Source organism: Syngnathus typhle, linkage group LG21, assembly GCF_033458585.1.
Source record: "Syngnathus typhle isolate RoL2023-S1 ecotype Sweden linkage group LG21, RoL_Styp_1.0, whole genome shotgun sequence".
In the NCBI taxonomy this organism is placed as follows: Eukaryota; Metazoa; Chordata; class Actinopteri; order Syngnathiformes; family Syngnathidae; genus Syngnathus; species Syngnathus typhle.
In genome coordinates, this window is record NC_083758.1 from 7231259 (window position 1) to 7249415 (window position 18157).

Sequence of the window (18157 nt, forward strand, 5' to 3'; positions counted from 1 at the left end):
AGTAATCAGTCCTGTTTTTCCCACTTCTTAGCATGTAAACATCTTGTGACACTCTCCATTAGCTCTCATGTTAAATTGTGTCTTCTTTTTTTTTCTTTTCCTCCCCCTTTAATTCTCCCTCCCTTTTTCTCGACGTGACTATGACCTTTCGGTGCACACGGCTGACAATTACTGCCACAGAGAGCCGGAATTATTTGCCGGTGATGGCGGAGCGGGCGGGTGGGAGTTCACGCTAAAACGCTGTAATTACTTAGCTAAATTGCCGCATTATATATTTATATATATATTTGGGCCATTCATGTTTTGTATTCCGCTCTGTGGGGGAGACGGGGGGGGGGCGGGGATATAAATGCAGGCTACAACTGATTTTTGAGTAACCTTTTCACGTCAAAGCCACAATTGCAGCAAACGGCGCAGCACGGTTTACGACAATGGCTTTTTTTTTTTGCCGCCCTACTGGTTTTTGTGACTTCCTGCGCACATCTTACCATGTAGAGGTAAACACGCTAAAAGTGCTCCTCTTGGTGTGACCCTAGCGCAATTATTTCTCCTCCGCTAACGGCTTCTGCTTAGTCGCTTGTATCGCGGCCTGTCAGATACTCGGCGGTTTGATTTTTACTAGCGAGACTCTTTAGCGAGGATTTAAATGGTGCTGTCCTTAATTAAGCGGCTTTCAAGGGGGATGAGTGATGGCGAGGGCTTCTCAGGTCACATGGGTTGAGAAATGACGGGAAGTTTGGAAAAGAAGCGTCATTGTACACAAATTATTATTTTTTTGCTTTCTTCACTTTTTCCACAATGTGCAGAAACACTTGCGGTTATGATCTTTACAAGTGTTGGCCTAGGGGTTGTAAAAAATACACTACCGTTCAAAAGTTTGGGGTCACAAAATTGTTTGGGTGACCCCAAACTTTTGAACGGTAGTGTAAATATTATTATAATAAAATATTATGAATTAAATATTATAAAGTATATCTTATATTTGTATAAGATTATATATAATCTATGAATATAAGTATACATATATATTATAAGATTTTTTTACACAGAAGATTGTATATATAATCTATAAATAATTATCTAAATAAATATATACACTACCGTTCAAAAGTTTGGGGTCACCCAAACAAATTTGTGACCCCAAACTTTTGAACGGTAGTGTATATTAAAATAAATACTGAAAAATAAATAAAAATTTGGGTTGTAAAAAAATAAAAAATAGTAAAAAAAAAGAATACTGAAAAATCCTTTTTTTTTAGAATAATTTTTGGGGTTATAATTGTCATGGTGTAGCGGATAAAAGGACCACGTGTAATGCACATGGACATACGTCGCTAATGAGCACGACGGATCGGCGTCTGCCATCCTTAAGGTCGAGGGCGCCCGAGCGCAGTAAAAGTGGGACAATTTGCACGCGCCATAAAGAACATCCACGCCGCAGAAACCCCGCCCCTCATTGCTCTTTTGTTTTTAATTGTCCATGAAGCAAAGCCATTGTTCTAGCGGATCATGGTGAACATGTCCTACTGGTTCATTGTTGCCGTTCTCCAGTGTGTTATTTGCATTGACAAAGAAAATCTCCAAAGCACTTCTATAAATAGCTTTTTCTGATGGGACAAGTTATAATCCGCCACCATAAGTTGTCTTTGTTTCACTCAGTCCTATTTATCGATGGGAGGGCGGTATCTTCCAAATGTTTCCATAATTCCGCCGGGTTCCTCTCCTATGGCCAGACCGTTTCCATATCTCATTTCTCCCCGTATTAATAATACAAAGGCATCCAGCAGGTAGGAGCTGTGCTTATATTTTAACAGTGCCCGGTTGAGATGTTACCAAGGTCGCCACGAGTCCCAGCTAATATTCTCCATGCTCACGGTGAGAAGAAGAAGAAGCCTTGGAATGAAGCCATTATTTCTTCTCTTTTCGATTTTAAATATGCAAAATGACTAAATGACCAATCGGGGATGGTTCGACTAATGCTAATAGCGAGTGACAACAGGAAGTTGTATCTGGTCCAAAAAATGTCTCCATGATGTGTTTCTATGATTTATTTCTTCCCAGACAGGAGTAGCGAATGATCCTGAAGGAGTGAGCGTCTCCGATTATTGATTGGAAATATAATAAGATCCCAGGATTGAGTTTTCCTGGTGCATCTTTGATGGCATCGTGAAAATGCGTTAAAAATGTTACATTGCACCTGCGCTAGATGTCAACGTGTTCCTTTCATTCGAATTGAACACTTACGATATGATGGAGTGACACATACAGGACACACGTCTGCACGGCCTCTTGGGAAAACCTCCTCCCCCTCTTTTGGGGTCATAGTTCAGGGCCATGTAAACAACAGCTCCTGATTAGTGTTACATTACTCTTCAATTTTTCATTTGATTCTGATTGGAAAACTGACAGTGGCCTTGCCATGATATGAAACATGGATTAGTAGTGTCTGTTTTTAAAGGAGGGGGGGGTGGGGGTCATTGATTTCCAAGCTACTTAAGAGCCTGTTTGTATGTATAGACACACTGAGGTGTAAGGTTGTTAAACGCAAAGTGCGTCACCTGTCGGTAAGCACGATGATGACGGCGGTTAGCGTTTGAACACGACCCCGACGGCTGCTACGACGCCCCGGCTAAATGGGCTGATCATCTTCCGCTCGGTTTTATTTCCATGTGATTGGCGCATGACGGCTGAGGAGCTTCTGCTTATGAATCCTTTGAGGAGCTTGCAAAATTCATCATTAAGAACATTTTTGGTTGGACGCTATCTTGTTATGTCCAAGCAGGGCTTCTCTAAATCGATCCTAAATAATTATTAGCAAGCGCTCGGGGCCGTGGATATGGCTTGTTTAGTTTCAAACACACCCCAATCAATAGCGGCCTTTCATTTAAAATGGATGAGAGCGCCACTTTTCTTTTATTTATCCGGGTTTTTTTGTTTTGTTTTTCTTTCATTTGCTGGCATTCGGGTCCTTTGCCTCATCCCGCCGGCCGCCACGGCTTTAATTGTGCATAGCCCTTGTGTGCTTGTTGTGTGCGTGTGTCCGGGGAACGCCGGAATTATGGATCCACCACCGGATGATTGACAGGCATGTTCCGTTTGGAGGTGATTAGGTGTGCATGGTGGAGAAAAAAAAAAAAAACACATGATGGAAATTTCAACACCCCCACCCCATCCGCTTAGATTTATATTTGTGCTAATTGTGCATTGTTAGTGTTGAAATTAGGTTTCAGATGATTTTTTACTTTCTGTGCAATATATATTTGAAAAGGAAATCATTTCATTCCTTTTTTTTTTTTAATAATCTGCAGAGTAATTGATTTTTCTGGATTTTTCCGCCTGGTAATTGACAAAAAAAAAAATCAAACATTGTATCTTATTCCGTTTGGCAGGTGCAAAACTACGGAATTAACCCCCAAAAGGGGTGACAATAAAACACCTTCTAGCTGTTACACATATGAAAATGACACGCCGAATGTGTGTCAGCCCTTAAATTAGCGCTCCATATTTTAGTGCTATTTCTACCGGCGGTGCTTTGCCAAGGCAAGGCCTCTCGAGTGGCATCTCACCTTTGCGACTCCTTCCCTGCATTTGCATAGTGCAGCGTGGCTTTGTTTTGGGGCTGGAGTTACTTTGGAAAGTCATCGAGTGTGAGGCTCGACTTTATTGACCGTTCCCCCAAAAGTATTGGAACGGCAGCACGTTTGTCTTTATGAACCAAAGAAATTGCCGTTCCAATACTTTTGTCTGACCAGTAAGTGATGGCATTTATTATTATTATTATTATTATTATTATTATTATTATTATTATTATTATTATTATTATTATTATTATTATTATTATTATTATTATTATTATTATTATTTATATATATATATATATATAAAAATAATAATAATGGGAAAAAAATATCTTCCCACAGTATATTGAGTCTAAAAATATAATATATATGTATAAGTGTATAAGTATATATAAAAAAAAAAAAAAGCTGTTTCACCTCCTAATTATATGCAGTGTAAGTTTATTTAAAGTAATCTCAATGCGATGAGTACTTTGTCTGTCACCTCACAGATTTATTTAAAGCGTTTGTGCCGATTCGCCGCCCCCCTCCCTCCCCTCGCTAATCTGATTTCCTGTAGACTAAACATAAAATTAAAAAGGGCTGCGCCGTATGTTTTATAGTAATCTGGCAAAGAAAAGAGGAAAGAAAAAAAAAAGAACTGGCATCAGCGACTTTTGCAGATAAAAGTGGCACGGCTCTGCGTGTGAAAAGACGGATAAAAAAAGGAATATATCCTCTCTAGTCACCCCGCCTCTTTCTTTTTGGTTTTGCATATGTTGAGCAACTTGATTAACGGTCGGGCCGAGCAGAAGCTAATTATTTTATTGAGCAGGGCGACGAGGCGGGATCCCACCCGCGGGGATTTGGCTTTGGCTGCAAAATAGTAAAAGAGTCCCCCGACGAGTGTGATGTGTGCACCCCCCCCCCCTCCCCTCCCCACTGGGCTACGGTGGGATGAGCCCCAGGTATGGGTGGTCTCATCTTCCATCTATCAATAAGAAGCTTAATAGCCAGATTGGAAATGGGAGGGAATACAATGCTGTTGAAATTTGATTTTTTTTTCTTCATTTTTTTTAAGCCCGCACAGGTCAATCTGTTCCTACGCCTTATTTAGGTTCTTTCGCTTATCCCCGCCTCGCCCCCCCTCGTCTAACCAACCCCTCAACTTTCATCTTACTGCTGTTTTTCTACTCTTGAAGTATTTTATCTTCTTCACTATATTTACTGTTAAGACATTTTACATCCTTTGGATGTGAAAGGTTAATTCTGCCTTGAATACTGTAAGGGGGTGTGCACACTTGTGCAACCACATCACTTGCTTATTTTGACTTTTTCCAGTAGCTGACTCTTTGAAAAGGTTATTAATTGTGGGAACACATTTTTGAAACGATTTATCTCGGTGCCTTTTACATCGCAGAAACATTTGAACCGAGGTGTGTAGACTTATGCAATCAACCCATTTATGGTAATACTTGAAAAATATCCATTTATGATGTGGGTAAAGCTTCAAACAATTGCAAATATTCCATCACGACTGATAATGACTAGCCGTCACCTTGCACAAGCACCGGCGTCTTCCTCCGGAACCTCCGGAGTGACCTGGCAGCTCCTTTACCTTTATCCGCCCACTCCTACTTGAGCTGCGGACGGACAACAAATTGGCCCCATCCTGTCGGCCTCTCCAAATGCTGAGGTTAGGCTTTAATTGTGGCGCGGAGCTCGAAGCGCCAGACAAAACAGCGGCGCCCGTGTCAGCTGACGTGTTGTGAATAGTTCACATAATACCAGTGTATACACAGCGGACACGCAGGCAGCCACCTTTGCTCTTCTCTCCGGATAAGAATCTGACATAAATTCTGCACATCTAAAATTAGTAAATGCCACTGTAGCCGTAGTTAAATATCACGTAAGACCCTGGGGAAGGGGGAGGGGCAGGGATGGAGGTGCTTGAGAGGGGAGGAGGAGGGGGGGGTACCTTGGCCTATTTTTTTTTTTTACTTTAACTTAATAGAGGGGAAAGAGAGAAATGATGGAGAGGAAACAGCAGCTGTAGATTGTCCAGGAAGAGGTGGAGAGGAGGGAGGGGAGGGAGGCTGTCATCCTTCTGCCTCCCCTCCTCTTCATATTGAAGCTATCAAATAAAAGCATCATTAGGGGTTAAGTGGGCTCCACTCTGCCACCCTAATAAAGTTACTTTGGAGAGGGGCCAGGGGTTGTTCACACACACTGTTGAGGAAATGAGCAGCACTGTCGTTGTCAGCCGTACGGGTTGTTGCATGCCTTTTTTTTTTTTTTGGCCATATTTGATCTCCTAATTTCATTTGATTAGCTTGTTGAAGATCATCACGTGCAAAAAAAAATAGTAATGAAAAGATCGCTCATGAAATTTGTTCTCTCCAATTTTTAAGAAACAATCTTCGTTAGCTATGGCTGCCATCTGGTGGTGACAACTGTTAATACAACTCAAATCATTTCTGCTGCTTAATTCGTAAGTCCGATTAAATTCAACGGACACTTTCCAAGCTCTTGCAGTCTGAGCCTGGCCGAGAGCCAGCGCCGGGTGGGAAGGGGGGTCGGCGGGAAACCACTTCCCTCTCCTCGTCCTCATGAATTTACCAACATCATGCTGCAGGCAGCTCACAGTTTGCCAACATGGTGTTTACAGCCGCTAAGTGACGAGCAGAAAGCCATTAAAGCTTTTAATGTAGCATCGCCTGCCTCTCTTGTTGCAAGTATTTATCAGTTGCCGATGAAGCTACCTTGATACAAGGCGGAGCCAATGTGGTTGTGATTTGCAGAGTAAACGTTATTCCGCCGCCATGTGTCAGCACCACATGGTCTTCTGGCTTTTGTTGCGGCGTACAGTCGGCAGGGGTTGCGGGAATCGCTCGACAAAAAAAAATCACTTTGTGCTAAATGACTCCAAAGCATTTAGTGTCCAACACTCGGCTCGGAATTTGGAGAAACATATGGAAGCTTTTACGTCGTGTTTTTCTGGTCGATATACGGAATCGGTAACAAATGATAATGTCTTGCAGCTGTGGGATAAATAAGGTGTCTGTTAGTGGACGACTCGATGGCCTCCATTTGAAAAACGAAAAAAAAAAAGGCTAATTTTAACCACTCCTCATTCCTGAATTGTAGCATTTGTTGGTCCACTTTGTTTTCTGACCTCATATTTCGAATGATTTATCTCAACCGATCCATCACATTTGCTTTGAAATCGTTTCTCAATCGTATTTCAGTTGATATCGAAAGTATACCCAAAACAAGATTGTTTTAGAGATGACGTATACTTCTCGGGATGAACCAAAAAAAAAATGGGGGGTAAAAAGGGTAACTCTGACAGCTCTCGGAAAGGTGATCTGCTCTGCGGAATGCGAGCGGGGTTTCTGACAAATTGCATTAGTCCGAAAATGGTGGAGTGTTTTGAGAGGCTCTAATTTGTCATCTCCAATAAAGGCCATCAGCGGTCCGTCCGGGCACGTTGCCCGACGGCCAATCCACGGCCAAACTGATTGGATGTAATGTCTGACAGCTGTCGGGAGCGGATGCGAGTTTTGCAAAAAAAAAAAAAAAAGAGTTTGTGCACATCAATACGTTGAGCGAGCGGGCGAATGAGCTGCCGTGAAAAAAAGCACAGGAGGGTCGCTGGGCCCCATCTGGCGCTGCTTTTTGTGTTTTCAGGGCCTCGTGTGAAGTGGTCGCTGTGGTCACGTGGGAGCGGCCACCTCCAGCTATGCAGTGTCCGGGTCATGAGGTTTTTTTGTACTCTACCTGCGGCGTTCTGCAATGTGTGACGAGTGGCCAAATGCGGTTGCGGTCCAGTTGGGTGGGCCTGGAGTAACGACGTTGCATCATCGCCCGCTCGATACTTGATGCGGAGGTTTCATACTGCTTTGGGAAATTCACGTCAGAATTAATCGGGCTTATGGACACAGTTCAATATTTTTTTTAAATGCTCTAACTCGAGTAGCAATTTTCCAGTGCGCGACTTAATTTGTCGATGCTAATATCCGTTAGCCGGTCTATGGTGTTTTGCATGTTATGTTAGCATTGAGCTAGCAGACTTTTCTAGTTTGCTCGGACACTCTAATTTTGTGTTTGTGCATATCTCGAGAGTTGTGCAGTGGATCAAGCGTTTGGGTTTTTGAGCTCTTTGTCACAGATTAGCAGCCATTAGCAGTCGGCGCTTGTCTCATCCCCAGCGCTATCGATTTCACGGCGAGCCGCAGTCAAACACATGTTAATGATGCAAACAACACAAGCGCCCGTACGCCGAATCGTCCCCGGGTTGTCAAGAACGAGAACGGGGATTATCCTTTGACAGCACAAACACACGTATGATTAGTTGCCATATTGTTACGCGCCGTATTTATCCCTATTGATTTAGTTTGATGAGAACAAGCCGAGCTGAGACAACGGCGTATTCTTTCGGGGAAGGCGCGTGTTGTACGAATTCATATTTTATCGCACGACGATTCATAAATAAAAGGAGGCTGTTGAAGAAGAAAAAAAACGGCGACAAAGCTGCTGTTGATGTTTTCATTTGTTTGTTGGCAAGACGTCGAGGTAGCGAGCGCCCAAGACGACGTGCTAAATAATACAAGAAATTACACCAAGCCGAACACGTTTTGAATATCTATTATTTACACAAGCAGGGTGTGAAGTATAGAGTAAGCAGTTTGTTTACTAAATATGTGTTTGGGCCCGGATGAAAACACAGCGCTTGCATAATTCATAGGCCGCTCGCGTTTGTTTGTTTGCCAAGCACCGCAAAACGTGTCGGTGCACATGCATCCCCGCGCATTAAAAATAAAACTAGTGCAGGGCTGAAGAAGAAGAAGAAAAAAAAAAAACTCATCAATATTGCACATCGTGCTCTGGTGTGTCTTTGTTAGCTTTGTATGTTTTTGGTGTTATTCGTGTTCCTTCTCTCCAAATTGTTTTGAATTGAAATTCTTGAAACATTTTATTTTAGAAAAATTTGTTTATAAAAATCCAAAATATACACATAAAAATGTATTTAAAAAAAAAAATTAAATCAATCAAATTTTAACCGTGATTCGATGAATTTTTCTGTCATCCTCCCCGCAATGCTCATTTTCAAGCCAGGTGAGCGATTTTAGTCTCTCGCCGCCTTCAGGGCATCTGAAGCTCCGTTCCGAATCCAAATGCCAATTTGGAACGCGCAAATAGGAAGAAGCCGCTGCCAGCCGGCGTGGTCGCTGCCTTGTTTGGCAGCCACCGGCGGCCGCGCACACATTCATGCATCTGTAAGATGTTTTCTTTTAAATATATATTTTGATTTAAGCCAGCATCCTCTCAGCTTGGCGCATCTATAATTGGAGAGGAGGGAGCTGTCCGGAGGTGCTCGCTTGTCAGTCACCCTTTCGGTTGCCCTGAGGGCCGCTGGCGCTCCTGTGGGTATCAAAGTGGTGCTAATTAAATGCGGGCCCCGGCGTACGGGCCTCCGCATGGCTGGGGCCAAGTGAGATCCCCTCGCCTGGCTGCCGCTGTCCTCCCCGTGCCTTTGAGAATGCTGCTGCTTGCACTAATTACCCATTGTCCAATTGACTTCATGTTTCATCCAAAGGCGGCCCCCCTCCCCTTCTGATGACTCTACCAACCCCCCGCCATCCCTGTCACCGCCTCCTGTATTTATTATTTTATATTTGCCCAGCCCACTCTGTCTGTCTTTGGCCTAATGAATCTTATGGAAATCTCCTCCGGCCAACGTTGGCCTCCGATGTTTGTAATTTGATTTGGGCATGATAAAAGTGAAAGCGGGCATGTGAAGGAACCCCCCACACACAGCATCTCCACCCACCCCATGCACATCCCAGCACTTGGTAACCGCGTGGGGGCTATCAATCTTCCCCCACGTGCCTGGCAAACTGATATCCCAGAAAATTAACTTCAATTAATAACCAAAGTCCCCTGATGTGGCAGGCAGGACATGGCGGCTTTTTGAAGGAGAACCTTCAAAGATGTCTTTCTGCAAGTTTCATGCTGGGGAGCAGTTTTTTTTTTTCTTTCTTAAAATGCTTGTCATTAGCAACCATTTAAATATCCCATGATTTGGTCTTTTTTATTTCATGATATAATTATATTGATTCTTTATTAATGACATACCGTAATTTTCGGACTATAAGTCGCGTTTCTTTTCATAGTTTGGGTGGGGTGGGGTTGACTTATACTCAGGAGCGACTTATATACATATATATGGGTTTTTTTCACTTTTTTTGGGCATTTTATGGCTGGTGCGATTTATACTCGGGTGCGACTTATAGTCCGAAAATTACGGTATGTAAGTATGCTTTTATTTATTCATTTATTTGCGTGTTCTATTTCTTGTATTAGAAGAACCGAGAATGCTTGTTGTGTCCTCACATGCCCTTTCTCCATTTCCCACGGTGGCGCAAATACAACAAACACGGCGTGCTTATCGCTCTCCGCTCACCCCTCCCCTCCCCTCGCCACAATAAAATACGATTGTGTTTTCCTCACGCTTCTCGTCAGGCATGGCGGTCACGTCTGAGGGGAGAGCCGGCGAGCTTATTTATTTGTGGCCTGTCAGGATAAAGAGGGCAACACGGAGGCAGTCTGAGAAGATCATTTCTCCGGGAGTAGCGTAGCCCGAAGCGCTGGCTGTGCAACGGCGTACACACACACACACACACACACGCGGTGAAAGTGGCTGTTGACCTGCTGAATAATGCTTTTTGACGAGTGTGTGTGTGTGTGTGTGAAGCAGCTTAGCGCTTCCTTCCTTGCGCTCCTGTTAGAGGCTAAAAGGATCCATGTCAACAACAAGCAAAGGGACACACACACATGCCAAGACAACACCAACATGACACGTCTTAAATACAATATACCGTATTTTCCGGCCTATAAGGCGCACCGGACTATAAGGCGCACCTTCAATGAATGGCCCGTTTTAAAACTTAATCCTTATATAAGGCGCACCATTAATGCATCATGTCAGATTTTTAATACAAAATCAAATCATTCTCCATTTTATCTTTTTTATTTCAACTTCAGATGCAACAAATGACTTTATAATCACAAAATAATGATCCATAGTCTTTTTGATTCATGATTCATAGTCTTCAGCAGGCTACTTATGCTTGATTTCATCACACAATGCTCGGGCCAGTTTAGGAATTTAGTCCGTATATAAGGCGCACTGGACTATAAGGCGCACTGTCGGCTTTTGAGAAGATTTTAGGTTTTTAGGTGCGCCTTATAGTCCGGAAAATACGGTAGATAACGGCGGTGAGGATGTTTAAAGGCTCCATTACCCCCCCCCCCCCCCCCTTTACTGTCGGGGGCGGGATCAGTGTCACCAGTTGGCTCCGAACTCGGCGGGGAGCTTGGAGAGGAGCCAGCAGCCTGTTTACAAGCCAGACATGTGTTTGATAGTGGCCTGCCACCACTTGATAGCTGCCAAATCCCCTCCGTATGAAAAATAAACTCAAGGGCTTCCTGCGAAGCGCCCGAGCTCAGCCAGGATGCTGTCAGAGAGAGAGAGAGGCGCTGACTCGGTTTATTCCGGGCGGCTGTTTGGGTGGTTTGTTTGCTTGACTTGGCTCATCGGGCGCGTTAAGTCTCGCCTTCTGCCTGAATTGGAAGGATCCATTTGAGAAGCCGCGTCAGCGTTTTTTGATGTCCGAGGTGGAAATCTGTTTATTTATACATCGTGCCTTGTTTTGGGGGTGCTGGTGTTGATTTTAGTCAGGTTCCAGAGTGGAACTATACAAAAAAAAATGGAAATGTTTGGGGAAACAATATTGAAATATTTAAAAATATTTTTTATATATATATATTATTATTTTGAACCGCTTCAGCTATCAAAGCATATTTTTATTTTTCAAGGCACACGTGAAAATTGAAACATTTGGGGAAAGAATATTGAAATATATTGAAATATTTAAAAATATGTCTATTTTTGAACCGCTTCAGCTATCAAAGCATATTTTTATTTCATTTCATTTTTTGCCATATTATCCTTCAAGGCACACAAAAAAAATAATTTGAAATATTTGGGGGAAAAAATATTGAAACATTGAAATATTTAAAAATCGATCTATTTTTGAGCCACTTCAGCGATCAAAGCATATTTCTATTCTTCAAGGCACACAAGAAAATTGAAATATTTGGGGGAAAAATATATATTGACATAGTATTTAAAAAATATATCTATTTTTGAACCACTTCAGCTATCAAGGCATATTTTTATTTTTCAAGGCACACAAGAAAATTGAAATATTTAGGGAAAAAATATTGAAATATATTGACATATTTAAAAATATATCTATTTTTGAACCACTTCAGCTATCAAAGCATATTTGTATTCTTCAAGGCACACATATGTAAGATGGCGAGCTCCTTCTCCTTCTTCTCCTTCTTCTACAGTACGTATATGATGGCATTAATCATGCTCCCCGTGCTGAATGTCAGAGAATGCGCCTGCTCGCCCTGAATAAACACTGTCATCCCTCTGCAGGAATAACCTTCACATATTGCCACTGCCATGCGTGTTTGCTTGTGTACAGTGTGTGTGTGTGTGTGTGTGTGTGTGTGTGTGTGTGTGTGTGTCGCCGCCACCAGACATCAGGTTAGGAGACCATGTAAATAAAAGAACCGTGGGGAATTTGCGTCTGTACTTTCTCCTCCAGCATTGTTGTGTTTGATTCTTTTGAGGTCGTCCAGAAACGTCTCTTCTTCCCTCCGAGCGAATCCCTCGTTTGTTTTCATTAGCGTGATTGCCTCAATGTCTCCCTGACCTTCAGCCGTCTTTAACACTCGCTCACACACGCGTTCTGGATTATCACTTTTGATTTCTGGGGTCACATTTTTTCCCCGTATCTCTTTCTCGCTGTCCGTCTCTCTTACGAGGGGAGGCGGCGGCGGCGGCGCCTCCCCTCGTAAGAATAACAAGCTTTCGGTTTTTGGGTATTAATCACCGGTGATGAGCAAAGACGAGTGTTAAGGGGATGGGGGGGGGGGGGCGGGGCATCTATCACTGGTCAGGGTAGATAAAGTATAGCGGGTGTTTTGCAGAGTGACCTTCAGTGGTGATTGGGTACAATTAAGCCTTGAATGATGGTTTGAACTGGAAAGCCACTGGGATAGAAAGGTGGCGCGGACGGCGGGGAAGTAAATACGTTATTTACCGACGCGTCGTTATTTATCATCGGCGGCGGCGAAGATTAATCGGAGGGCCGATTGAAGGCGGCGTGATAACGTCTCTGCGTGCTGAGACGTGGAATGGTCTGGCTATGAATCCATTTATACATTTTTAAAAAAATGAATACCGTAATTTTCGGACTATAAGTCGCACCGGAGTATAAGTCGCACCAGCCATAAAACGCCCAAAAAAGTGAAAAAAAAACATATATATGTATATAAGTCGCTCCTGAGTATAAGTCGCCCCCCCCCCACCCAAACTATGAAAAAAAACGCGATTTATAGTCCGAAAATTACGGTAGTTGCTTGCAATTTTTCAAAAATAAAGCCCATTTTAGTGAAGTTCATGCACAATTTGTCTTTTCGGGCCACATAAAATGATACAGTGGGCTGTATCTGGCCCCCGGGCCATGATTTTGACACCACTGAGTATCACAAGCTGCTTTGGGAGATAAACTTAAAAGTCCAAACCGCCGCAAGGGTGGAGATGTCGTCCATTGGTGCTATCCATCTTTGATGGTGCTGGAGGACCTTGAGGGATTGAAGAAGTCCCATCCCGAGGTTCAGGGAGTAAGTGCTAGGAAGACCAGGAGCAGTTGGTTTACCGCTCGAAGCATCACGTCACTCCTGAGTTGTGTCACTTTTACGCCTGCGAGAGTTTTTCGATGAAGCTTGACCTTTGCGTGACCCGTGCGGTTGATGCGCTTGTTTTCACAATCTTAAAACACAGCAGATGTCTTTTACAAACAATTTTTAATCATGAATAATGATACCCGGGGGCCTGTTTTGTTTATTAGCTGGCCCGGGCTTATTTTGAGACTGATTCAAGACAGATACAAGATTGGAATGGCCGTCAGATGCGGCGGGGATGCGAGCGAAGCAGGCAGGATGTTTGTTTGCATAGGCTGATTTCTCAGACTAATACGGCAGCTGCTTCAGATCAGAGCGGCCGCATCGGGGGCCCGTCCGCCCGCCCGCCCGTCCGTCCGTCCACCTGGCAAAACATCTCATGGTGACGGTGATTAGAAGAAGCCGGCTAACAAATGTGCAGTTTACCGAGATGATGCATCTGAACGCTTGTGTTGTTTTAGCTGTAAATCGTACACAGGCCAAAAAAAGTGTTCACCTTCATTTGACTCGCTTTGTGACGTGGACGACAGCTGAGACTTTTTCGTCTCGTATCGACACGGTATTTATCTCGGACCTTATCTAAAGAATTTCAAGAGAAGATGACGAAAGATGATCTCATCCCTAATTATAAATGTTAACTTTGCCGTGACCGTGTTTAAAGTCAAGTCATCAAAAATAAATCAATAAAACCGTTTAAAGTCAAGTCATTCAAATACAAAATGAAAAAATTCAAAAGTTTGGGGTCACAAAATTGTTTGGGTGACCCCAAACTTTTGAACGGTAGTGTATATATTTATTTAGATAATTATTTATAGATTATACGTATATATAATCTTCTGTGTAAAAGATCTTATAATATATATGTATACTTATATTCATATATTATATATAATCTTATACAAATATAAGATATCATTTATAATATTTAATTCCTAATATTTTATTATAATAATATTTACACTACCGTTCAAAAGTTTTGGGTCACCCAAACAATTTTGTGACCCCAAACTTTTGAACGGTAGTGTATATAAAAATAGATTAAATAAATGAAAAGAAATAAACTCATTAATAAAGAAAAAAAAAATCAATATTCCGCCACTCTTTCTTTGGCCGAGAATCAATCTTCGCAAAGCCACGGCACGCCGTCACATGCTCAGCAGCTTTTGGCCGCTATCTCCTCCTTTTATCGCCTGCCTGTTACTGCAACCGCCACTTCATAAATAAAGCCATTACACCGGAGGGAGCTAGTGAGAGAGCAGTACACATAAACACACACACAGTTTGGAGGTACTCAGTCTTGCTGTCTGCTGGGGAGCTTTAACCCCGGCTGGCTTAGTTGCAAGGCAAGAGGGCTTTATGGGACATTGGGGAGCAGCTTGCGGCAAGTAAATAGAATACCCATCGCTGTCTGCCCCCATCTGACGTAAAGCCAGAAAAAAAAAATCTCACTTTCTGCGCAGGCAAACAAGAAACACACATGTAGGAAGAGTGCTGGTCTCAATGCAGCTCAGGGGTTTTATGCTGACTAAAAAAAAAAAAAATGTTTGGACCGAAGGGGCCTCCTTCACTCTCTCGTCTGGCTGTGTTACCTGTGCTGACTTACCGACTGACTTCGCGACTGAAGTGCAGCGTAGTGGAGATCTATCTGACAGGGATCTCCATGTGATCGGGTCCCGGAGGGAGAATCTTTCTCCAGCTTACTTGGTGGGCCGAGGAAAGCTGTAGAACTTGTGTCAGAATTGGGAAAAAAAAAGGAGCTGCTGCAATGTTGGCTTTATGTTAATTGAATGGTTGAGGAATCGCGGCCAAAATAAATGTTGAGATTGCTTTGAGAGGATTTTGTCAAAGATGTTGAAAAAGAAATAGTATCGGGACACTTAGCCATTCCACTTAGAGGAAGGGCGGAGCCTTTTCTACTTTTATAACTTTTACTAGAGTACTTATTCATCCCGTTTTGTCATTTACAGGGGTGTGTAACACCTGTTCGCCTGCACTCAACCTCGTGAAACTTGGCTTTTATGAACCTTGAGCAGATGAAGGGCTAAAGGATGTGATCAAAATGTTCCATGAAAGCTGGAATTGTCGAAAATGTCTTTGTAAGATAGGAAATGGAGTTGGAAGCTTTTTTGTTGCGGTATAAGGGATTCTCCTTTGTTTTGTGTAGAAAGAGAAAAAATCAAGTTGAGAAGTCTTGGTTATGTTGGAATGTTTTAAAGGGTTGTTATGTCTTGATGTACACTACCGTTCAAAAGTTTGGGGTCACAAAATTGTTTGGGTGACCCTAAACTTTTGAACGGTAGTGTAAATATTATTACAATAAAATATTATGAATTATATCTTATATTTGTATAAGATTATATATAATCTATGAATATAATTATACATATATATTATAAGATTTTTTACACAGAAGATTACATATATAATCTATAAATAATTATCTAAATAAATATATACACTACCGTTCAAAAGTTTGGGGTCACCCAAACAATTTTGTGACCCCAAACTTTTGAACGGTAGTGTACCTGAAGCAAAACAAAACTGGCCGGGAGTTTCCCAAAATGTCCTCTGTTTTTTTTTTTTTTTTTTTTAGAAATAAACCAGACATAAAGAGCTTGTGAAATGAGCAACAATAAAAAAAAATAAAAGAAAAATGTGATGAGTGGAAAGGTTGCGTACATCCTGTTAAGTTTTAAGTTTGGCAAAGGAACAGGGCGGAGGGGTAACAAAAATCAATTTTGCTTGACAGAGTACAAATCTAAATATTTAACTTTCAATGTCTCTGTTAGCTCAGACAGATCTGGAAATACTTGAACAAGCCACTGATAATATTTATACATTTTACATACGGCCGCATCACTGAAGGTGTCGCGGCGTGATTGAATTCCAGCTTTCACATTAAGTGTTTTTTTTTCTTTTCTTTTTTTTTTTGATGGAGTCTGCTTGATCCTTGTGCACCGAAGCGCCACCACCACATACACACACACACACACAGATCCCATTATACGGCATCAGCCAGCCTCAAAGTGGATCATTATTTACTAAACAGGTTGCCTAACAAGAGAAGACTGATTCCCCTGCAGGCTGGCATGAAAAAAAAAAAAAAAAAAAGCCTGCAAGCGTAGCGCCGGAGCAATATCCATCATAATTGATGTGTTGCAAAGCAGATTACACACATTAGCGCACACTGTTCTATCAATGACAGCTCCGACTGAACATGACAAATTCCATAACGTGCAGAAAAAGCTCCCGGAGAACCACCGCCGAGGAAATGTTTGCATTTAGTTGCCGTTTTTGTTGACACGCGTGAAGCTCACCTCGCCCGTGCGCTCGTTTATTTGTAATTAAACACGCTAACAAGAGCTAATAGGCTAATCTCCACTTTGCATTTGTAGCACGGACAATGCTCCCAAGGCCCAGGTGATATTTATTCGTAAATCTGGCCAATTTGTAACATCTGCCGTGTGCTTAAAGGATAAATAGACAATGTAGACATATGTGGACTTTTAATTTTAATTACCGTAATTTTCGGACTATAAGTCGCGGTTTTTTTTTCATAGTTTGGGTGGGGGGGCGACTTATACTCAGGAGCGACTTATATACATATATATGTTTTGTTTTTTTTACTTTTTTGGGGATTTTACGGCTGGTGCGACTTATACTCCGGTGCGACTTATAGTCCGAAAATTACGGTAGATTTTTATTTTAATTAAAACAAATATTTTATTTGACTAGAAATAATATATCTTTGTTTCCCGCCCTTACCTCAGCCTTTATTAAAAACAAAAAGAAAGAAAAGACCTCCCGTGTTTTTTTTTTAATGTATTGACAGGTGCATTGTCGACGAGATGATGGACATATAAAGCAGCAGTACGGTTAATCATTTTCCAATGCTGTGCTTTAGCTGCACGCCTTTTGCACGCATGTTGGCCAACTGTCGTCCCGCACAATCAGCGCCGCTGTCTGGAATAATCGTTTTGATACAAGCTAAGCTGATTTGCCTAAGCCAGCCACTAATTAAGTGAACTTAATCGTTCCATTTCAATTCATTTCCTTTTTTTTTTTTTTTTACCTGAATTGCTTTCCTTTTGTAGCCTGCAGCTCACGAGGAAGAGCAGCCCGAGTCGCAACTCTGTTACGACACTGACCTCTAGTGTCAGCTGAGTTAAGAAAAGTCACGTTTTCTTGCTAATTCCTATCTGAAGGAAGAAATCCGCTTCCAGAGTTGGGGAGTTTTAGCCTCCCAACGCCTGAAGCAGGGATTCGCCCGCAAAGGGCAGAGGTAGATTACGAGTCAGGGTAATGAGAGAAAAAGCTTTTTCTCTTTGCCTCCATCGCTAAGGAGATGCTGGCCAATGGCTGACACCTTTTTTTTTTCCTTTCCCCCCCCCCCACTCGGCCTTGTATTCTTGTTCCATCTTGACAAATATGGAGGAGTGTATCGTGCTACGCTAATAGGCATAATAGGGTCAGGCCTGCATTTAATAAACAATTACCCATCTATAATAGATGAACGCGGGCTCCAAAGGCCGGGTGGCGGGAAGTGAAAAAACATGGCAGTCAAAGAGTTACTGCGAAGAGAGAGTGGGCGGATGAATGAATAATGCAGACGAGATGGCCATCAGACCACCGAAATGCAGAAGCGAGGGTTGGGGGGGGTGTAATCGTTATCTTCCTCTGCTAATGAAGCTCATCATGCCCCCACTGTCCATTATGGAGAAATAAAACAAAAACACAACGACATCATTCCATCGGGGTCCTCTCTTGAGCGAGCA